Here is a 24,201-nt window from a genome sequence, read left to right on the forward strand (position 1 = left end):
ACAACTGCTTTACTGGGGTCCACATAGATAGTACAGACAAGTGTTATACTGGGGTCCCAATAGACTGTACTAATAAGTGCTTTACTTGGGTCCCCATAGACTATACTGACAAATGGTGTACTGGGGTCATCATAGATTGTACAGATAAGTGTTATACTGGGGTCCACAAACTCTATTGGCAAGTGTTATAGTGGGGTCTCCATAGACTGTACAGACAAGTGCTATACTGGGGTCCAAATAGACTACTGACATGTGTTGTACTGGGGTCCACATAAACTATACTGACAAGTGTTATACTGGGGTCCAAATAGACTACTTACAAGTGTTGTACTGGGGTCAACATAAACTATACTGACAAGTGTTATACTGGGGTCTATATTGACTACTAAAAAGTGTTATACTGGGGTCTACATTGACTACTAACAAGTGTTATACTGGGGTCTACATTGACTACTAACAAGTGTTATACTGGGGTCCACATAAACTGTACTGACAAGTGCTATACTGGGGTCCTATAGTCTCCCCTCTCAGTGCGCTGGTGTCAGTGGTCTGGTGCTCGGTAATACTCACCTTTTAGACTTCGGACATGCATTTATCTGTGAGGAGGAAACAAAACATCTGATCAGTTTTTGGAATATTATATATGAGGTGACTGTGATATTGGGATATTGTGACGGGGCCATAATGGCTGTGAAACTGCTATAGACATATAATCGTTGTCATGAGGGCACTGTGGGGGGCATAAATCATTTACATACATGGGAGCACAGGGAACTTGGGGAGTACTACTACTATTGCTGTTATTATGAGGTTGTCATTGGGTGCTGCACATCTATGTGCGTATATGTAATGGCTGTCATGGGGGCGCTGTGTTTGTAGAGAAGCTCTATGTATACGGACATAGTGGCACAGGTGTCGGCACATTACTGGCATGCCATATGGTGAATATAAGATACATTACCGGTGTGAGGCAGAATGATGATGTTGTCGTCGGTCAGTCCTTGCTCCTTTGCCAGTTCTTTGAACTTCTCCAGGAGCTCAGGTCTCAGGTCCTGCTTTCTGCCTGAAAATGTGGTGCGAGACATTATTCACATCACATGATCTCACAGGTGATTCCTGACCTGTGACCTCGGGGGGAGGTGGGGGCACGTACCATGCAGAGACACGATGGTGATGACTTCATTGCCCTTGGTCTTGATGGCGTGCATCAAAGTGTATTCATCGTAGTTGGTCTCCACCACGCGGATGACGTGGTCGCTGCCGTAACCTTGGAGGAAGAAGCCGACCCTTCACTATAGACATTATTTCTGTGATTCCTGATGATTTCTTCATGTCTTCGATGCCCTGAAGTTCTCATAGATATAGGTGCTTCTCACAAAATTAGAATATCATCAAAAAGTTAATTTTATTCAGTTCTTCAATACAAAAAGTGAAACTCATATATTTTATAGAGTCATTACAAACAGAGTGATCTATATCAAGTGTTTATTTCTGTTAATGTCGTTGATTATGGCTTACAGCCAATGAAAACACAAGTCATTATCTCAGTAAATTAGAATAATTAACAAAAACACCTGCAAAGGCTTCCTAAATGTTTAAAAAGGTCCCTTAAGGCCCCGTCACACATAACGAGATCGCTAGCGAGATCGCTAATGAGTCACGGTTTTGGTGACGCAACAGCGATCTCGCTAGCGATCTCGTTATGTGTGACAGGTAAAACGATCAGGCCCCTGCTGTGAGATCGCTGATCGTTACAAAGCTTCCTGGACCATTCCTGGGTCGTTGCGCTCCCGCTGGGCAGTGTGCATCGCTGTATTTGACACCTTATCAACGACCTCGTTAGCAATTCAGAACTGAGACATGTAGGCGTGCATAAATTGGACATTTCTGCGCTCCTCGTCCCCGATTGGTGGTCACTACTGCGTCCTTGTTTTTTCAGATCCCACCAGCGTTCCCCGGCTGTGACTCCACTTTGAAGAAATCAGGCATCTTTAGCGAGGTAGGTATTGCTTGGGGTCTCAAATGAGTTTCCATTTTTAATGGAGACGCAGTAGAGATCTCATCTGACCGGAGACAAAGTGTTAAAACAAGGCCACCCAATCAGAACACAGTAGCGTCCACCAGCTGGAGATGAGGGGGGCGCGGAAAAGCAATTTTATGCACGCCTTTCTGACACAGTACAGCCCTTATCAAGGTGTGGATCGTTGAAATAGCTGCTGTGTGAAAGTGTCCCAACGACCACCGAGATCGTTGGTTAGATCGCTGGGGCGGCCGAGATCGTTGGAAAGTTCTGCATGTTTGACATCTCCCCAGCGATCCCAAAACCGTGACGCAATAACGATCTCGCTAGCGATCTCGCTAGCGATCTCGTTATGTGTGACAGGGCCTTTAGTCTGTTTCATTAGGCTCCACAGTCATGGGGAAGACTGCTGACTTTACAGATGTCCAGAAGGCAGTCATTGACACACTCCATAAGGAGGGTAAGCCATAAAAAATCATTGCTAAAGAAGCTGGCTGTTCACAGAGTGCTGTATCCAAGCATATTAATGGAAAGTTGAGTGGAAGGAAAAACTGTGGTAGAAAAAGGTGCAGCAGCAACCGGGATAACCGCAGCCTTGAAAGGGTTGTTAAGAAAAGGCCATTAAAAAATTTGGGGGAGATTCACAAGGAGTGGACTGCTGCTGGAGTCATTGCTTCAAGAGCCACCACACACAGACGTATCCAGGACATGGGCTACAAGTGTCACATTCCTTGTGTCAAGCCATTCATGACCAATAGACAATGCCAGAAGCGTCTTACCTGGGCCAAGGAGAAAAAGACCTGGACTGTTGCTCAGTGGCCCAAGGTGTTGTTTTCAGATGAAAGTAAATTTTGCATTTCATTTGGAAATCAGGGTCCTGAAGTCTGGAGGAAGAGTGGAGAGGCCACAATCCAAGCTGCTGGAGGTCTAGTATGAAGTTTCCACAATCAGTGATGGCTTGGGGAGCCATGTCATCTGCTGGTGTAGGTCCAATGTCAGGGCTGGCTCCAGACTTTTGTGGGCCCTGGGCGAAAGAGTCTCAGTGGGCCCCTTTAACACATACCACGATTCATGATGCACAGATACCGCAGAGAAATATATATATATATAGTACAATGCCAAAGAGGTCACTGACTTCTTACATTATATGAGCGATATCTATTGTAAATTCTACAATAGCTCAGAAACCAGCAAATCCTCGCAGCGCACAGTGCAGACCGAACAGTATAGTCCTCCATACAGTATTATGGGCACCACATAGTCCTCCATACAGTATTATGGGCCCCATATAACGCTCCATACAGAATACTGGCCCCCATATAACGCTACATACAGGATACTGGCCCCCATATAAGGCTCCATACAGGATACTGGCCCCCTTATAATGCTCACATAATACCCTGTGCATGCTGTCCCCCCCACATAATGCCCCATGCAGGATGTCACTCCCCCCTATATAATGCCCCATGCAGGATGTCACTTCCCCTCCAAATAATGCCCCATGCAGGATGTCACCTCTCCCCCCATTTAATGCCCCATGAAGGATGTCACTCCCCCCCCATATAATGCCCCATGCAGGATGTCACCCCTTCATATAATGCCCCATGCAGGATGTCACCCCTTCATATAATGCCCCATGCAGAATGTCACTTCCCCCCCATATAATGCCCCATGCAGGATGTCCCCCCCCATCATATAATGGCCCATGCAGAATGTCACCTCCCCCCCATATAATGCCCCACGCAGGATGTCATGACCCCCCATCATATAATGCCCCATGCAGGATGTCACCCCCCCCATATAATGCCCCATGCAGGATGTCACTCCCCCCCCATATAATGCCCCATGCAGGATGTAATTTCTCCCCATATAATGCCCCATGCAGGATGTCATTTTCCCACATATAATGTCCCATGCAGGACATCACTCCCCCCACATATAATGCCCCATGCAGGATGTCATCACCCCCCCCATCATATAATGCCCCATGCAGGATGTCATCACCCCCACCCATCATATCATGCCCCATGCATTCATACATAAAGAAAAAAAAAATCAAATACATACCTCACTTCTTACCTGCGCCGCCGTCTTCCCGCTCTGTGCTGTGACAGCTCAGCAGAGGGTGCGGTGGAAAGGTGTCACCGCACCCTCTGACCTGAGACGTTACAGTCAGAGGACGCGGAAGACAACTGGACCTACTGCGGAGGCACAGGGAGGGGTAAGTATTATGCCGCCGGCTGCCGGGGCCCTGAGCAAGCAGTGGGTGGGGGGGCGCACCCGGCACCGCACCACTCACGGGTCCCATAGCGCGCAGGGGTGCCCGACGGCAAGTGGGCCCCCCCTGCCTGCTCAGGGCCCCGGCACTTGCCCGGGTGCACCGGGTGCTGGCGCCGGGCCTGTCCACTGTGTTTTATCAAGACCAAAGTCAGCACAGCCGTCTGCCAGGAAATTTTAGAGCACTTCATGCTTCCCTTTGCCGACAAGCTTTTTGGAGATGGAAATGTCATTCTCCAGCAGGACTTGGCACCTGTTCACACTGCCAAAAGTACCAATACCTGGTTTACACACAACAGTATCACTGTGCTTGATTAGCAGCAAACTCGCCTGACCTTAACCCCATAGAGGATCTATAGGGTATTGTCAAGAGGAAGATGAGAGACACCAGACCCAACAATGCAGACGAGCTGAAGGCGGCTATCAAAGCAACCTGGGCTTCCATAACACCTCAGCAGTGCCACAGGCTGATCGCCTCCATGCCACATTGATGCAGTAATTGATGCAAAAGTGCATTTACTGAACATACATTTCAGTAGGCCAACATTTAGGATTTTAAAAACATTTTTCAAGCTGTTATAAAGTATTCTAATTTACTGAGATAATGACTTTTGTGTTTTCATTGGCTGTAAGCCATAATCATCAACATTAACAAAAATAAACACTTGAAATAGATCACTCTGTGTGTAATGACTCTATATCAGAGGTCCCCAACCTTTTTTGCACCAGGGACCGGCTTTAAGCAAGACCAGTTTTCCATGGCCCGGTGGGGGTGGGGGCGGGGCTTTGGTCATATGGGGGTGGGGTTATGGAGGGGTGGAGCTGTATGGGGAGGATGCTGGCGGGACCTCGGTGTACAGCGCTGCTAAGTAGCAGCATTGTACATTGAGCGTCAGTGTATACAGCGCTGCTGCTTAGCAGCGCTACACACTGAACACCGGTACCGGGAGCCGCGTCACTGAAGCCAGTCTGCTGCCCCAGCACGCCCCATATAACATGTTCTGCCGGGGGCGTGTCAGTGAGGAGAGCCTGCCGCCCCACCCCGTCAGGAACACACCATGCTGTGCAGGAGGGCCGCGTCACTAAGACCCGCCCCGTGACGTACAACAGGTACCATGCTGTGCTGTGGAGGGCTGCGTCACTAAGACCCGCCCGACGCCCCACCCCGTCCTGCATAATGTTCTCTGCCGGGAGCTGCGAGCTGTCACGGCTATGGCAGAAAACATTATAAATCCACACAGAGCGAGTTCTGACCAGGCGCAGGGCCGCGGAGCTAGCTGTCAGCGGCAGGGCCGGCTCCAGGTTTTTCTGGGCCCCGGGCGAAAGAGTCTCAGTGGGCCCCTTTAACACATACCACGATTCATGATGCAGAGATACGGCGGAGAAATATATATATATAGTACAATGCAAAGATTTCACTTCATGAGTGATATCTATTGTAAATTCTACAATAGCTCAGAAACCGGTGAATCGCTCCACACAGAATAGTGGCCCCCATATAAGGCTCCATACGGAATACTGGTCCCCATATAACGCCCATACGGAATACTGGCCCCCATATAACGCTTCATACGGAATACTGGCCCCCATATAAGGCCCCATACGGAATACTGGCCCCCATATAAGGCCCCATACGGAATACTGGCCCCCATATAAGGCCCCATACGGAATACTTGCCCCCATATAAGGCCCCATACGGAATACTTGCCCCCATATAAGGCCCCATACGGAATACTGGCCCCCATATAAGACCCCATACGGAATACTGGCCCCCATATAAGGCTCCATACAGGATACTGGCCCCCATATAACGCTCCATACAGGATACCGGTCCCCATATAATGCTGCATGCAGGCTGTTACCCCCCACATAATGCCCCATACAGGCTGTCCCCCCCTTATAATGCTCCATGCAGGCTGTTCCCCCCCACATAATGCCCCATACAGGCCCCCCCCTTTTAATGCTCCATGCAGGCTGTTACCCCCCACATAATGCCCCATACAGGCTGCCCCCCCTCTTTATAATGCCCCATGCAGGCTGTCACCCCTCCTCTTTATACTGCCCCATGCAGGCTGTCACCCCTCCTCTTTATACTGCCCCATGCAGGCTGTCACCCCCCCTCTTTATAATGCCCCATGCAGGCTGTCACCCCTCCTCTTTATAATGCTCCATGCAGGCTGTCACCCCTCCTCTTTATACTGCCCCATGCAGGCTGTCACCCCTCCTCTTTATACTGCCCCATGCAGGCTGTCACCCCTCCTCTTTATAATGCCCCATGCAGGATGTCCCCCCCTCTCTTTATAATGCCCCGTGCAGGCTGTTCCCCACCTTATAATGCCCCATGCAGGCTGGTCCCCACCTTATAATGCCCCATGCAGGCTGTCACCCCTCCTCATTATAATGCCCCAAGCAGGAATCCCCCCCTCTTTATAATGCCCCATACAGGCTGGTCCCCACCTTATAATGCCCCATGCAGGCTGTCACCCCTCCTCATTATAATGCCCCAAGCAGGAATCCCCCCCTCTTTATAATGCCCCATGCAGGCTGTTCCCCACCTTATAATGCCCCATGCAGGCTGTCACCCCTCCTCTTTATAATGCCCCATGCAGGCTGTTCCCCACCTTATAATGCCCCATGCAGGCTGTCACCCCTCCTCTTTATAATGCCCCAAGCAGGATGCCCCCCCTCCCCTCTTTATACTGCCCCATGCCTCCATACATTAAAAAAAAAAAAAAAATCAAATACTCACCTCCCTTCTCCTCACCTGCTGCCCGCCGCTCGCTGCTCGGCTCCGAACTCCAGCGTTGTCGTTTCTTCCCGTTCAGCGCTCCCTGTGACGGCTCAGGGGAGGGCGCGGTGTAAAGACGTCACCGCGCCCTCTGACCTGAGACGTCACAGGGAGCGCAGAGCAGGAAGACAGCTGATCTGCGGAGGCACGGGGAGAGGTAAGTATCGGGCTGCCGGGGCCCTGAGCAAGCGGCGGAGAAGGGCGGGCGCTGACACCGCTCTCCTCCGCCCATAGCCCAGCGGGGTGCGCGACCGCCAGTGGGCCCCTCTGCCTGCTCAGAGCCCCGGCATTTGCCCGGGTGCTGACGCCGGCCCTGGTCAGCGGCGCCGCGGACCGGCTGAAAAACCCCAACGGCCCGGTCCTGGTCCGCGGACCGGCGGTTGGGGACCTCTGCTCTATATAATATGAGTTTCATTTTTTGTATTGAAGAACTGAAAAAAATTAACTTTTTGATGATATTCTAATTTTGTGAGGAGCACCTGTATTATATTTTTAGCACAGGAATTGAACTAATTCTATAGGTACGTCTGGAGACAAGCGGTGCCCTCTATGCCACTCATCTCTCCATATGCTACGCCTGTGCTCCCTCTATTCCTGGCTCATGTCCCGACACATACCATGCAATATCCAACATGGCGGTGACTTACGTGGACTCTTGGACAGGAAGCGTCCGGACTGGTCTGTCTTGATATTGGTCATGCTTCGCTTTTCACATTGATCCAGTGACAACAATAGGATATAAACGGCCCTAGCAACCCTGCATGGAGCCGTAGCATGGCCATATTGATTGTCACCCAGCTTTCCTAGCAAACACTTGGATTTTTCCCTTACTTGGGATAGATGGCGACAACATCAAGGTTCCCATCAGCTGTGGGGGTGATGACGGTCGTGCACATCTTCATCTGCTGGAGTTGGAGGCCAGGCTGATTCCGTACCACTTCCCTACAATCTGCAGACTGAAGATTTGTTAGGCAAATGAAAAATGGCCATGTGAACCACCGAACCCCCCAGAGGGGGCCCCTTGCTGGTGCAGGCTGGTGTACCCCACCATTCTGGGACAGAAAATTCTGAGGAGTCTTAACTCCCCTGATTGTTACTTGCATAACCCTAGTTCCCCCATATTTGCTAATATTCTGAAATAAGGGGGGATAAAGTCTCTTAGGGCATAGCGCTTTGCTGAAATGAATCGCCCTCTTCTAATGGGCCAAAATAATAACTGGAATCTATTGCTTTCTATTATCAACCATTTGAAGCTGGGTAGAGGCTTTACTGTAGAGCAGATGACTTCTGTTGCTCCCTGTTATCATGCAGGATACGTCGTCATATAAAAGTCTAGATCACATCCTGCGGTGCTAAGGACCCCCAGAGACCCATTCACACTGCTACACTTTAGAGCTAACGGCTCTTTAAATTTTAAGTACTTTAAGGCTATGCTCCCACGATCAGGCTATAGCAGTGCTTTGGACACAGCTTATTTTTGCTCCGTCCAATCTCGTAGGTAAATCCGCATGTGTTCATTGAACATATGCAGTTACCGCACCCTATACATTCTATTGGGGAAATTTCTCTTACAACAGAAATTGATATGCTGCGTCTCGTAAAGCCGCGCAGCCGGTGAGTTTACACGTCGTCAATTAGAAGCACAGTGGGCATGGGATTTCTATAAATCCATTCACTGTGCTTGTAAAGTAGAACGCAGCGTTTTGGATGCAGCGCAGGTGCTATTACGGATCATTAGCACACAGCCTTACAGGTTTTGGACACTTTTTTTGCACGTTTTTTTTATTGTTCATTAGTTTCCTAAATACAAAATTTGGCAACTTTCCAAATAGTGTTTATTAACATGTCTTATTTTTTTACTGTAGAGACTGTGTGCCTCTATGTAGTTGGCTGTCCTGCTGCTTCTGACGTTGATCTGGCAACACACTGGCCCTGGTCTTGTCAGCACTCTATCTCCTTCTCCCTTCCCTAATCCTGTGTTGTAAATAGCAGCAGGGAGGCCAAGACAGAGAGTGGAGGGAGTGCATCCCAGTGTTCCAGGAGAGCTGATCACACATGCACATCATTGTACAGAGCACTTTGGAAGCACCACCGAATACAAGCTAATTGCGGCTATATTTTCTCCCTCCCCCATGACAATGTAGACCGTGTACTGAGGAGGTCTCTCTCAGACTACAGCGGGCCGAGGACAAAGGATACTGGCAGACAATTTGTTGGGGTAACACCTTTTTACTAAGAACAGGAACTGGGTTGTCCCGGCAATGCAAGAAAGGAACACAAATAAACTTCACACACACCTAGCTCAAGACAACCAGGACCCCTGCTCTGCACAACCGACTGGACCAGGATATACTAACAGAAGAACTATAATTTGCCTACCCAGTGGTTCCTCCTAGTGCGGTAACCGCGTGTTACCCAGAGCAATGATTTAATCAGATGGGTGCACAAGGTGGTCTGTGCAGTGGTGCAGCGCAACAGTTAACAAACTTAACAACTTTCTACGTTTACAATACTGTTATCTTAACTACACAATCTCACCACTGAGGGGAGACTCTAGCTAAGGTTCACCCAACCCTGCCTACAACCAATGTCTTTAATTGAGAACCTGTGTTTGGCGCCAAACTCTTCCTGCTATGCATGCCTCCACCGGGGTCCCTGTGGTGGTGCCTGAGCTCAGGACTTACCGGACGTTAAATGTTCTCTGAAGAAGCTGTCTGATCGGGCACTTAGCTCGGAGACTGAGGAGAGGGTCCTGACCTCATCACAGGAGCGCAGTTTTCAGTCTTTCAGACTAGCAAAGGGCCATTCACGTCACTCAGATGCCTTGGGGGCAATCCAACTCTGCATCCAACCATAGTCGTCCCCCCAAGGTGATTCTTTCTCTCTGGCCAGAGTCACAGGCAAGGCTTCACCTTCACTCAAAGCCCTGTCACACTTTCAGCACGCTGCACACACCAGCTCTTAAGGCCCCTTCACACATAGCGACGCTACAGCGATCCCGACAACGATACGACCTGTCAGGGATCGTTGTTGCGTCGCTATGTGATCACTGGTGAGCTGTCAAACAGGCAGGCTCACCAGCGATCAGGGGAGCAGCGACATCGTGGAAAGAATCTTTCCACGATGTCCTGCTCCTGGTTACCAGCCTGCTGAAGCAGGAGCAGGCTGGTAACCATGATAAACAGCGGGTTACTAGGGGCACATGTGCACCTAGTAACCCGCTGTTTATCATGGTTACCACTCTGCTACGGGGAGCGAAAGGTTACCGCTCACCGTAGCAGAGTGGTAACCATGATAAACAGCGGGTTACTAAGTGCGCGTGTGCCCCTAGTAACGCGCTGTTTATCATGGTTACCAGCCTGATCGCTGGTCCCGCTGGTCACACACAGCGATGTATGCTGACCAGCGGGAGGGCAAAGACCAAAAAATGGTCCAGGACATTTTGCAGCGATCAGCGACCTCACAGCAGGGGCCTGATCGCTGCAAAGTGTCACACATTCGCTGGTGAGGTCACTTTTGCGTCACCAATACCGTGACTCAGCAGCGATCTCGCTAGCTATCTCGCTATGTGAGACGGGGGCTTTAGGATGCAGCGCTCCACAATCTCTTTCCTCTCCTCACAACTGCTTGTTTTTTGCTGACTCACACACCAGCAAGTTTACCATAGAGTCCCTTTTTTTAGAGGCAATAGAGACCTCTTGTGGCCGGAGGCTGATACCACAGCAATGTTCACACATCTCCCTCTCACAACAGCACCACAGAGAGAAGAGATCCGCCCTTCAAGGACAGGAAACCTACAGATAAAAAGAGCAGTACCTCTCCCCTCATCAGTTGGTTTCCTGTCCTTGACGGGGGACCTGCAGTGCTGCAGTACCTGCAAGAATGAAGAAAGAAGTTACCTGGTAAAGAAGATCCAGGCCTGGCCGGTCCGATCCAGGCAGAGCGGGTTCCCTGCCTTGGCCAGTGCATTGACCTGAAGCACCACCGCTGGGTACGACGAGCCTGCAGAGTGAGCGGAGGATCGCGGCCGCAGCACCACGTTTGTGCTGGGCGTTCCCTCTGCTCATGCACGGTTCCTCATGACGTGGCAAATGGCGTGAGCAGAAGTGAACCCGACACGGAGCCGGTAATAGGAAAAAAAAAAATTAAATGCTCCACATCATTTCATTCAAAAGAGAGCATGCAGTGCTTGGGAGTTGCTCTACATGCAACAGAGGCCCTCATCACTATGGAGGCAACCGCGGAGCAGGAAACCTTACAGGTTCCCCTACGGCATCCAGGCAAGGACCCTTCCCATCACCATGGTCTTGGGAGCGGTAGATCTGGAAGGTCTACCCAGCGTAGCAGAGATTCTATCGCGGCTTCAACTTCCAGAGGAGATCCTTCGGCAGGCCTGGTTCCTCCACTTACCCCGGTACCCCCTGGTTGCGTCAGATTGGTAAGAGATCTTCGTGAATGTTCACCTTTTTTAATTTTGGCCCCCCTACCTTTTTTCTTCCCTTTCAGGGAAGAAAAAGTGTACACAAGACTAAGCACAGAATTTGTGCCCCCTGCCCTGAAGAACTGCCCGCTTCATACGTAAAAAAGCTCTGCAGTTCTTGCATAGAGCAGATGATCCCGGAAGAAACCTATAGATTTATAGTGAAATCAGAGGTAGAATACCTTTAGATCTTTTCAAGGGGATAAAAATAGGAAGCATAAAAAGAGTAGAGCCACTTCCCTCGTTACTGCATCCAGTAGTTCAGAGGACGATGAGGAGTCAGAATCTTCCAGCTCTTCCTTGTATAATTCCTCATCTCAGGAAGATGAGGGTGGGTGGAATTGTTTCCCCATAGATGAAACCGATAGTCTGGTTAAAGTGGTAAGATCCACTATGGGGCTGATAGATCCACGTCCAGAAAAATCCGTTGAAGACATCATGTTTGGTGGGTTGGATCAGAAAAAACGTAGAGCTTTTCCAGTAAATGAGAAAGTCCGGCCCCTAATTAAAAAGGAATGGGACAGACGAGAAAGAAAGAAAGAATCTTTCTACCCCTAAAAGGAAATATACCTTTGATGACCCCGTCTGTTCTTTTTGGGAAAAAGCCCCAAAATTAGATGTGGCCATTTCTAAGGCCTCTAAAAAATTTGCCCTTCCCTTCGAGGATATGGTGGTACTGAAGGATCCCCTAGATAAGAAGGCTGACTCCTTCTTGAAGGGATCTTGAGAAGCCTCGAGGGGGAGGTGGGGGGGCTTAAACTGCCACCTTGCACAGCTAGGTCCCTTATGGTGTGGCTTAGTCAGTTGGAATCCCAGCTTCGGGAGTCTAGGGATAAGGTTTTGAATACCATCCCCTTAATGCGTGGTGCGGCTGCCTTTCTGGCTGATGTTTCAGCTGACTCCGTTAGGTTGGCAGCGAGATCTGCAGCCTATATCCAACGCTGCCCGGCGAGCACTATGGCTTAAGTGCTGGCTGGGGGACCTTCAGACGAAGTCCAAGTTATGTTCTATTCCCTTCTATTGAGTGTGAGTTTCTGTTCGGCCCCACTCTAGATGACATTCTGGATAAAGCAGGGAATAATAAAAAGCGTTTTCCCACCCTCTCTGTCCCATCGTATAAAAGATCTTTTCGGAGTAGGAAGTTTATCCATAGGGTGCCCCCTAAAGAGCAGGATAAGTGGGAAGATAGGAGAGAAAAAAACAGAGGGTTCATGTTTGGGGGTCCCTCCAATGATAATAGTAAGCCCTCCCAATGAAGTTTTTCCCCAGGTGGGAGGAAGGTTATCCCTCTTTATTCTGGCCTGGGAAAGGATCTCCAGCAGTGCCCGGATTTTGGGCCTGATAAAATCAGGTCTGAAATTACATTTCTCAACAGTCCCCAGACGAAACTTTTCAGTAACTCCCTTACGGACCTTAGTAAAGGAGCAGTTAGCCCTAGAACAGGAGGTGTTAGGTGTCGTAGGCAAAGCAGTCCTACAGGAAGTTCCCCTCCTGGAAAGAGGAAAAGGTTTCTACTCGCCGATGTTCCTGGTGAAGGAACCAGTCGGGACTTTCAGGACGATTATAAACTTAAATAAACTGAACAAGTCACTGGAATCTCAAACTTTAAAAATGGAGACAATAAAGACAGCTATAAAAATCTTGTTTCCAGATTGTTTTATGGCCATCCTGGACTTGAAGGACGCTTACTATCACGCCCCCATACACAAAGACTTTCAGAGATTCCTCAGAGTAGCGGTCTCCGTACACGGGAGAATAAGACACTATCAGTATACAGCTCTATCGTTCGGTCTGGCTCTCGTCCCCAGAGTATTTACCAAGTTGATCTCAGAAATGATGGCACACCTAAGGCAGCAAGACATCCTGATTGTCCCATACCTGGACGATTTTTTGATTGTGGGTAACTCCATACAGCAGTGCAAGGAACAACTAAAGGAGGTTATGAAGTCCTTAGTAGGGTTAGGTTGGCTTTTAAACCTGAAAAAAATCAAGAACCGAGCCAAAAAGAGTGCAGGAGTTCTTGGGTCTCTTACTGGACGCGGAGAAACAATAATGCCGCCTTCCAGAGGAGAAAAAAATAAAGATTATGAGCCAGATGTCCCGAGCGATAGATCTCCCCTCGATGACTCTGAGAAAGGCGATGTCCCTTCTGGGCTCCATGACGTCCTGCATACCGGCAGTTCAATGGGCCCAAATCCACATCAGGGGGTTACAGTGGGAAGTTTTGGGTGCAGAGATTTCCCTAGGAGGGCATTTAGAAGGGCAGTTAACTGTATTGCGCAAGGCTGTTCTCTCTCTGGGTTGGTGGTTGGAGATAGACATGTTATCCAGAGGTGTTCCATGGGTGAGCAGAATTACTCAGGCCCTCACTACGGATGCAAGTCCCAGTGGATGGGGAGCTCATCTGGGGGACAAAATAGCTCAGGGCGTCTGGTCAAAAGAGCTAGGATTGGTATCCTCGAACATGAAGGAACTACTGGCAGTGAAGTTCACCATCATAGAATTTCTACACACTCTTCAGGGCCATGAGGTGACAGTATTTTCAGACAACTGGGTGGTGGTAGCCTATCTGAATCATCAGGGGGGAACTCTTTCCCATCCTTTGATGGAGGTAACAAACTTCATTTTCCAGTTAGCAGAAGGAAATCTCATGTCTCTTTCAGCACTCCACATAAGGGGCACAGAGAACCAGAAGGCAGACTTCTTAAGCAGAACTCAGTTAAAGCAAGGTGAATGGGTGCTGAATCAGTCCATGTTTCACCAGATTATGGATATGTGGGGTCTCCCTGTAATAGATCTCTTCGCCAACAGTCTAAACATGAAAGTAGATTAGTTCTGCTCGATAGACCCAGAGGGGAACCCTTTTGCTCTGGATGCCTTCATGATTCCGTGGGATCACAGCTTAGCTTACGCCTTTCCCCCGGTTATCCTAATACCTGCCGTTCTGAGGAAGATCAGGGAAGACAGGGCCAGCGTAATCCTGATCACTCCCTTTTGGCCGAAAAGAACATGGTTTTATTGGCTAAGAGTGATGTCCATTAAAGATCCTTGGGTGCTCCCGGAGCTTCTCTCCCAGGGTCCAGTATGTCATCCCCAGATATCAAATATGCACCTGACGGCCTGGAATTTGAGGGGCACTCCTGAGAGATAAAGTTTTTTCCCAGAATCTGGTCTCTACTGTCCTACAGAACAGAAAACCTGTCACCACTAGAGCCTATGGGAAAACCTGGAGAAAATTTCTTTCCACTTCAGGGGCCAATCCCAAAGAAGAGATTCCTATCCCGGCCATCTTAGAGTTTCTCCAAAGGGGTTTAGAACAAGGTTTAGCCACAAGTACCCTGAAAGTGCAGGTTGCTCCATTGGGGGCTCTGTACAATTATAATTTATCTGCAGATTGCTGAGTAGCTAGATTCATAAAAGCTTCCGCTAGATCTAGACCCATCATTACTCAGATAGTACGACCTTGGGATTTAAATTTAGCCCCGTTGGCCTTAATCAAGCCTCCATTTGAACCCTTAGATAACTTTCCCCTTAAGAATTTATCCCTCAAAACAGCATTGTTGGTAGCGCTGACTTCGGGCCGTAGGGTCAGTGATATCCAGGCCCTGTCCTCTGGCCCTCTTTTTACACAGATCCTGGAGGATAGAGTTATTTTTAGGCCAGACCCAGCCTATTTGCCTAGGGTGGCATCTCGATTCCACAGGTCCCAGTAGGTTATTTTGCCATCTTTTTGCCCTAATCCCAAAAATAAAGGGGAACAAGACCAACCATAAGCTAGACGTCAGGAGGTGCTTGTTGCATTATCTATAAGCCCCCAGAGAGTGTAGGAAGGATACTGCTCTTTTTGTCTGTTTCCAGGGTCCTCTAAAAGCCTCAAGAGGTACGCTGGTAAGGTGGATAACGGATGCCATCTCCCTGGCATATTTCTCAAGTGGGGGATCTGCTCCGGATGGTACAGTTGTGCTCAAAAGTTTACATACCCCGGCAGAATTTTTCCTTTCTTGGCCTTGTTTCAGAGGATATGAATGATAACCAAAAAACTTTTTCTCCACTTATGGTTATTGGTTGGGTGAAGCCATTTATTGTCAGACTACTGTGTTTTCTCTTTTTAAATCTTAATGTCAACCAAAAACATCCAAATGACCCTGATCAAAAGTTCACATACCCCAGTTCTTAATACCGTGTATTGCTCCCTCTAACATCAATGACAGCTTGAAGTCTTTTGTGGTAGTTGTGGATGAGGTTCTTTATTTTCTCAGATGGTAAAGCTGCCCATTCTTCTTGGCAAAAAGCCTCCAGTTCCTGTAAATTCCTTGGCTGTCTAACATGAACTGTGCGCTTGAGATCTCCCCAGAGTGGCTCAATGATATTGAGGTCAGGAGACTGAGATCGCCACTCCAGAACCTTCACTTTGTTCTGCTGTAGCCAATGACAGGTCGACTTGCCCTTGTGTTTTGGATCGTTGTCATGTTGGAACGTCCAAGTACGATCCATGCCCAGCTTCTGGGCCGATGAGTGCAAATTTGCCCCCAGTATTTGTTGATAACATGCTGCATTCATCTTTCCTTCAACTTTTACCAAGTTTCCTGTGCCTTTGTAGCTCACACATCCCCAAAACATCAGCGATCCACCTCCATGCTTTACTGTAGGAATGGTGTTCCTTTCATCATAGGCCTTGTTGACCTCTCTCCAAATGTAACGTTTATGGTTGTGGCCAAAAAGTTCAATTTTGGTCTCATCACTCCAAATTACCTTGTTCCAGAAGTTTTGAGGCTTGTCTCTGTGCTGTTTGGCATATTCTAGGTGAGATACTTTGTGGCATTTGCGCAGTAATGGCTTTCTTCTGGCGACTCGACCATGCAGCCCATTTTTCTTCAAGTGCCTCCTTATTGTGCATCTTGAAACAGCCACACTGCTAGTTTTCAGAGAGTCCTGAATTTCAGCTGATGTTATTTGTGGGTTTTTCTTTGTATCCCGAAAAATTTTCCTGGCAGTTGTGGCCGAAATTTTTGTTGGTCTACCTGACCCTGGTTTGGTTTTTACAGAGCCCCTGATTTTCCATTTGTTAATCACAGTTTGAACGCTGCTGACTGGCATTATCAATTCTTTGGATATTTTTTTGCATCCCTTTCCTGTGTTATACAGTTCAATTACCTTTTCCCATATATCTGTTGACAATTCTTTTGCTTTCTCCATGAATCACATTCCAGAAACGTCAGTGGCTGGATGAAAGGTGCAAAAGTCTGTCTGGATCCCAGAAACTCACTCAGTTTTTATGCACACACACTGATTACAAGCAAACAGGTCACAGGCGAGGATGTTACCTGTAGTAGCAATTTAAACTCATTTGTGCAAAATTTTGTGCATGTTATCAGGCAAAAATCACCAGGGTATGTGAACTTTTGATCAGGGTCATTTGGATGTTTTTGGTTGTTATAAAGATTTAAAAAGAGAAAACAGTAGTTTGACAATAAATGGCTTCACCCAACCAATAACAATGAGTGGAGAAAAAAAGTTTTTTTTTGTTATCATTCATATTCTCTGAAACAAGGCCAAGAAAGGAAAAATTCTGCCGGGGTAGGTAAAATTTTGAGCACAACTGTATAAAGGATAAGGCCCAACGACTTGTCATCTTTCCCACAGGTACTTGATACAACTTCAGAGAGCTCACTCAACCAGAGCAGTGACAACTTCCTGGGCGGAAAGATCTGATGTCTCCATAGAGCAAATATGTAAGGCAGCGACATGGTCTTCCCCCTCTACCTTATACAAGCATTACCGTCTGGATTTAGCCTCTTCCTCTGACCTCACCTTTGGGAGAAGGGTTCTGGAGGTGGTTGTCCCTCCCTAGTATACAATTCTATGCAATTCTCTCTGTGGTGCTGTCATGGGGGAGGGAGAAAGACGTAGTTTAGATTTCTCTGAGCACATGACAGCACCTGTATATTCCCTCCCTGCACGAGTGGTGAGCACACTTACTTGTTAATTTTGTTTTAGTAACAGGGTGTTCCTGATAAGTATGACAATGATGTTGTTTTTTGTTGTAATAACCTGGAGGTCCTCTCATGCTCTGTAAACAACTGATGCGGGGAGAGGTACCGCCCTTTTTATCTGTAGGTTTTCTTTCCTTGAAGGGCGGATCCCCTCTCTCCTTGGTGCTGTCATGGACTCAGAGAAATCCCGTTACTGGTAAGTAACTATGTCTTTCCCAGTGAATAGAACCACATGATCTAAATAGTTAACAATAGGACTGGTGCCAGAGGAGCTTTACCTATTTGACTTCACTGTGCATTGTACAGAGCACCTACAACAGAGGGAGAGAGAGGGGAAAGTACATACACAAACTAGTGTCTGTCAGAACAAGGGAGAAACCAGTCCAGGAATGAAGCTGTGCTGATACCTGAATATAGACCTTATATCCAGCCTATATTACTGGGAGGGAGATGCCACAGGAGAAAAGAGTAAACCCAGGGGCGGCCTGCAAACTACTTTACAGGAGGTCTGAAAATAAATGAAGGAATGGAGACTGCAAACTGACTGAGGCTCACGGTCACTACTAATCACTCTGCTTTCCATATAAAGCTTCCTATATGTATGGGACAGTAATGACAGTGCGACAATTACCTTTATTCTCAAGGATGAAAATAGCATCTTCTGCAATTCCTTGCTCTAGAGCAAACTACTTGAAGTCATCGATGAGGCTCTGCCTAAGCTCCGGGGTTCGCCCTGTCCTCGGAGAGAAAAGTGACTGTTAACTTCAAACATTGAAGAGATCACAAAAACCTTGTGTGTGTATAGGTGGTAAGTGTCTGATCACTGAGGGTCCCACTGATTATGACCATTACCCCGTGTAGCAGTTCTGCCCAGAGGGCTCCTTTATATGACTGGTCAGATGTAGTTTGTGGCATCTCGCACCATCTTCCAGTGCACTCACCGTACAGTTTGACCGTCGTGGTGGTCTTCCCTCTCTTCATCTTCCTCATCAGCATAGTCGCGTACTCATTGTAGTTGGTAAAAACAATGTAATTTACAACTTCGGCGCCATATTCTACAGTGAGGGAGGACACAGAGGCTGTTATCGCGGTGGTCACAGCAGCAGGGCTGTGGAGTCGGTAAGCCAAACCTCCGACTCCTCAATTTCCCTGACTCCAACTCCACTTCTCCGACTCCACAGCCCTGCACAGCAGACCCCATGAGGAAATCTATAGGTAAACTTACTGTCACTGAAGTACTTAAATTTCCCTGGAATGTTGGTCTTCTGATAGCTACTGGAAATTTGTGTGCAGGTTCCACGTCTATTAGGAAATAATATGTGCTTTAAGGTTGTTGTATTCTAAGTTCGCCACTAGGGGGCAGTAAAAGAACTAAGCACTTTAGCAATTGCACAGGGGCCAATGCAAAATCCGCACACCCCTCCTCCATTCAGCTTTCATGACAAATATTCAGGATCCCTTTTTGCATCTCATAATCTCCATATATTAATGTACCTCATCCTGGTGCTGAGAGTCTGGATCTCCTTGTCTGTCTCGCCTTCACTGAGCTCCATTGTCCCCATGTCATATTTGCTCTTGTACTTCTTAAGCGATTTACACGTGGAACCGATGGCAATGTCATACCACTTACCAAAAATCTAAGAAGAGCAGAGAGAGGGACGTATGGTTAAAAAGAAATATTGGCACATACACTTTGTGAATCAGGTTTACCAGGTCCACGATTGGCAAATGCAAAGTCAATGGAGGCAAATGATGATTGTCCAGGAGACCTCAAAGTAATAATAATATAATATTTTTATTAGTAATTAGTAGTTTATAGAGTCTCACCCCATTCACATCGAAATTCTCCTGAGTTGGGATGAAGTCTTCTTTCTGTACAGGGCTCCCGGTCACTATGGCCAGGATAACCGGCAGGAGACACAGGCAAGTCTTCATGGCCACGGTCCGCTCACTGACGCCTCCGTTAGCTCCTAACTGTGTGATGGGAAGAAATGACCTGGGAGATGGACTCAGGGTTTCATCACAAAATCTGACCAATGGCAAAAAAGGTCTATTGATCTGAACTTCAAATAAAGGCGACACGGCGATCCCTCCCACCCTGCGGGGTCCCAGCGAGGCCAGCAAATCAATAAAACGTGTCAGCTAGTTTAGAAGACCCCCGAAACCTAAAGCTATATGCAGAATATAGGTCAGGATTAAGAAAGACAAGCACAGTGACACTGACACTCGGGGTACAGAATAATGACACTGACACTCGGGGTACAGGATAATGACACTGACACTCGGGGTACAGAATAATGACACTGACACTCGGGGTACAGAATAATGACACTGATACTCGGGGTACAGGATAATGACGCTTATACTCGGGGTACAGGATAATGACGCTGACACTCGGGGTGCGGGATAATGACGCTGACACTCGGGGTACAGGATAATGACACTGACACTCGGGGTACAGGATAATGACGCTGACGCTCGGGGTACAGGATAATGACACTGACACTCAGGGTACAGGATAATGACACTGACACTCGGGGTACAGGATAATGACCCTGACACTCGGGGTACAGGATAATGACACTGACACTCGGGGTACAGGATAATGACACTGACACTCGGGGTGCAGGATAATGACGCTGACACTCGGGGTACAGGATAGTGACACTGACACTCAGGGTACAGAATGACGCTGACACTAGGGGTACAGGATAATGACGCTGACACTTGGGGTACAGGGATAATGATGCTGACACTCGGGGTACAGGGATAATGACGCTGACACTCAGGGAACAGGATAATGACTCTGACACTCGGGGTACAGGGATAATGACGCTGACACTCGGGGTGCGGGATAATGACGCTGACACTCGGGGTACAGGATAATGACACTGACACTCGGGGTACAGGATAATGACGCTGACGCTCGGGGTACAGGATAATGACACTGACACTCAGGGTACAGGATAATGACACTGACACTCGGGGTACAGGATAATGACCCTGACACTCGGGGTACAGGATAATGACACTGACACTCGGGGTACAGGATAATGACACTGACACTCGGGGTGCAGGATAATGACGCTGACACTCGGGGTACAGGATAGTGACACTGACACTCAGGGTACAGAATGACGCTGACACTAGGGGTACAGGATAATGACGCTGACACTTGGGGTACAGGGATAATGATGCTGACACTCGGGGTACAGGGATAATGACGCTGACACTCAGGGAACAGGATAATGACTCTGACACTCGGGGTACAGGGATAATGACGCTGACACTCAGGGAACAGGATAATGACTCTGACACTCGGGGTACAGGGATAATGATGCTAACACTCAGGGTACGGGATACTGACACTGACACTCGGGGTATTGGATAATGACGCTGACACCTGGTGCGGGATAATGATACTGACACTTGGGGTACAGGATAATGATGCTGACACCTGGTGTGGGATAATAACACTGACACTCAGGGTATAGAATAATGACATTGATACTCGGGGCATGGTATAATGACGCTGACACTCAGGGTACAAGATAATGACGCTGACACTCAGGGTACGGGATATTGACACTGATACTTGGGGTACGGGATAATGACGCTGACACCTTGTGCGGGATAATGACACTGACACTCAGGGTATAGGATAATGACACTGACACTCGGGGTACAGGATAATGATGCTGAGACCTGGTGCGGGATAATAACACTGACACTCAGGGTATAGGATAATGACACTGATACTTGGGACATGGTATAATGATGCTGACACTCAGGGTACTGGATAATGACACTCGGGTACAGGGTAATGACACTGACACTCAGGGTGCAGGGTAGTGACACTGACACTCGGGGTACTGGATAATGACACTCGGGTACAGGGTAATGACACTGACACTCAGGGTGCAGGATAGTGACACTGACACTCAGGGTACAGGATAGTGACACTCGGGGTACTGGATAATTATTATTATTTATTTATACAGCGCCATTGATTCCATGGTGCTGGTGCTGTACATAAGAAGGAGATACATACCAAATACAGATATCACTGACAATAAATGACTAACAATGATAGACTGGTACAGAGGGAAGAGGACCCTGCCCTAGCGGGCTTACATTCTGCAGGAATGGGGAAGGAGACAGTAGGTTGGGGGGTTGCAGTAGCTCCGCTGTTGTTGAGGTGGCAGCAAGGTCATGGCAGGCTGTAAGCTTATTTGAAGAGATGGGTTTTCAGGTTCCGTCTGAAGGATCCAAATGTGGCGGATAATCGGACTTGTTGAGGCACAGAATTCCATAGGATGGGGGATATTCGGGAGAAATCTTGGAGGCGATTGGATGAGTAACGAATAAGTATGGAGGAGAGAAGGAGGTCTTGGGAGGACCGGAGATAATGTGAGGGAATATATCGGGAGATTAGTTCAGAGATGTACGGAGGAGAGAGGTTATGGATGGCTTTGTAGGTCAGTGTTAGTAGTTTGAACTGGATACGCTGGGCAATTGGGAGCCAGTGAAGGGATTTGCAAAGGGAGGTAGCGGAGGAGTACAAACTGCACAAGAAGTTTAGTAGAATGAGGGTTGAGGAAAGGACGGATTCTAGAAATATTTTTGAGCTGGAGGCGACAGGAGGTGGCGAGAGCTTGGATGTGGGGTTTGAAGGACAGGGCAGAGTCAAGGGTTACTCCGAGGCAGCAGACTGCCGGCACTGGGCAAAGTGTGGTGTCATTTATTGTGATAGAAAGATCAGGTGGGGAAGATACGCAAAATGGGGGAAAGATGAGGAGTTCAGTTTTGTCCACATTGAGCTTGAGGAAGCGAGAGGAGAAGAAGGAGGATATGGCTGCTAGACATGCTGGGATTCTGGACAGCAGAGAGGTGACGTCTGGGTCAGAGAGGTAGATCTGGGTGTCATCAATGTATAGATGGTATCAGAAGCCATGGGATTTTATGAGCTGTCCCAGGCCAAGGGTATAGATTGAGAAGAGTAGGGGTCCTAGGACAGAGTCTTGAGGGACTCCAGCAGAGAGGGGGCGGGATGAGGAGGTAGTCTGGGATTGGGAGACGCTAAATGTGCAGTTAGAAAGGTATGAGGAGATCCAGGATAGGGTGAGGTCTTTGATACCAAAGGAAGAGGATCTGTAGTAGGAGGCAGTGACACTGACACTCGGGGTAGAGGATAAGAACAGTGACTCTCGGGGTGTCTTGGTACTTGTGTCATCAGCTTTCAGTATATTTAATCTTCCCCACGTTCTTCATTTCCTCAGTGGACGGTTTGGCGGTGACTTTCTTTCTGTCACTTTCACCTTTGAACATTTACTTCTATTTATGCAAAATCATTAACCAGAAAGCAAAAGTTTATCCCAAAGATCAAAAATGAGATGTTCTCCTTGTTTTTCACTAGACTTAAAAATATAATAGAGCTATGCCTAGCTACATACCGCCAGTGATGGGATTAGATACATGGTTCAGCAGACAGTATCACACAGGATAGGATTAGATACACAGCTCAGCAGACAGTATCACACAGGATAGGATTAGATACATGGCTCTGCAGGCAGTATCACACAGGATAGGATTAGATACACAGCTCAGCAGACAGTATCACACAGGATAGGATTAGATACACAGCTCAGCAGACAATATCACACAGGATAGGATTAGATACACTGCTCAGCAGATAGTATCACACAGGATAGGATTAGATACACAGCTCAGCAGACAGTATCACACAGGATAGGATTAGATACACAGCTCAGCAGACAGTATCACACAGGATAGGATTAGATACGCGGCTCAGCAGACAGTATCACACAGGATAGGATTAGCTACACAGCTCAGCAGACAGTATCACACAGGATATGATTAGATACACAGCTCAGCAGACAGTATCACACAGGATAGGATTAGATACACAGCTCAGCAGACAGTATCACACAGGATAGGATTAGATACACAGCTCAGCAGACAGTATCACACTGGACAGGAATAGATAGACGGCTCAGCAATCGGTATCACACAGGATAGGATTAGATATACAGATCAGCAGACAGTATCACACAGGATAGGATTAGATACACGGCTCAGCAGGCAGTATCACGCGGGATAGGGTTAGATACACAGCTCAGCAGACAGTATCACACTGGACAGGAATAGATAGACGGCTCAGCAATCGGTATCACACAGGATAGGATTAGATACACAGCTCATCAGACAGTATCACACAGGATAGGATTAGATATACAGATCAGCAGACAGTATCACACAGGATAGGATTAGATACACAGCTCAGCAGACAGTATCACACAGGATAGGATTAGATACACAGCTCAGCAGACAGTATCACACAGGATAGGATTAGCTACACAGCTCAGCAGACAGTATCACACGGGATATGATTAGATACACAGCTCAGCAGACAGTATCACACAGGATAGGATTAGATACACAGCTCAGCAGACAGTATCACACAGGATAGGATTAGATACACAGCTCAGCAGACAGTATCACACAGGATAGGATTAGATACACAGCTCAGCAGACAGTATCACACTGGACAGGAATAGATAGACGGCTCAGCAATCGGTATCACACAGGATAGGATTAGATATACAGATCAGCAGACAGTATC

At 47.9% G+C, this 24,201-nt stretch overlaps 1 pseudogene; it reads right to left on the reverse strand.

Moving 5' to 3' along the window:
* Positions 1-570: 570 nt before the first annotated feature.
* Positions 571-24,201, reverse strand: part of LOC141155495 (uncharacterized) — a 46,779-nt pseudogene continuing 23,148 nt past the window's right edge.

The sequence above is a fragment of the Phyllobates terribilis genome, unplaced genomic scaffold, assembly GCF_046119375.1.
Source record: "Phyllobates terribilis strain yellow unplaced genomic scaffold, ASM4611937v1 Scaffold_7__3_contigs__length_470593459, whole genome shotgun sequence".
Taxonomy (NCBI): Eukaryota; Metazoa; Chordata; class Amphibia; order Anura; family Dendrobatidae; genus Phyllobates; species Phyllobates terribilis.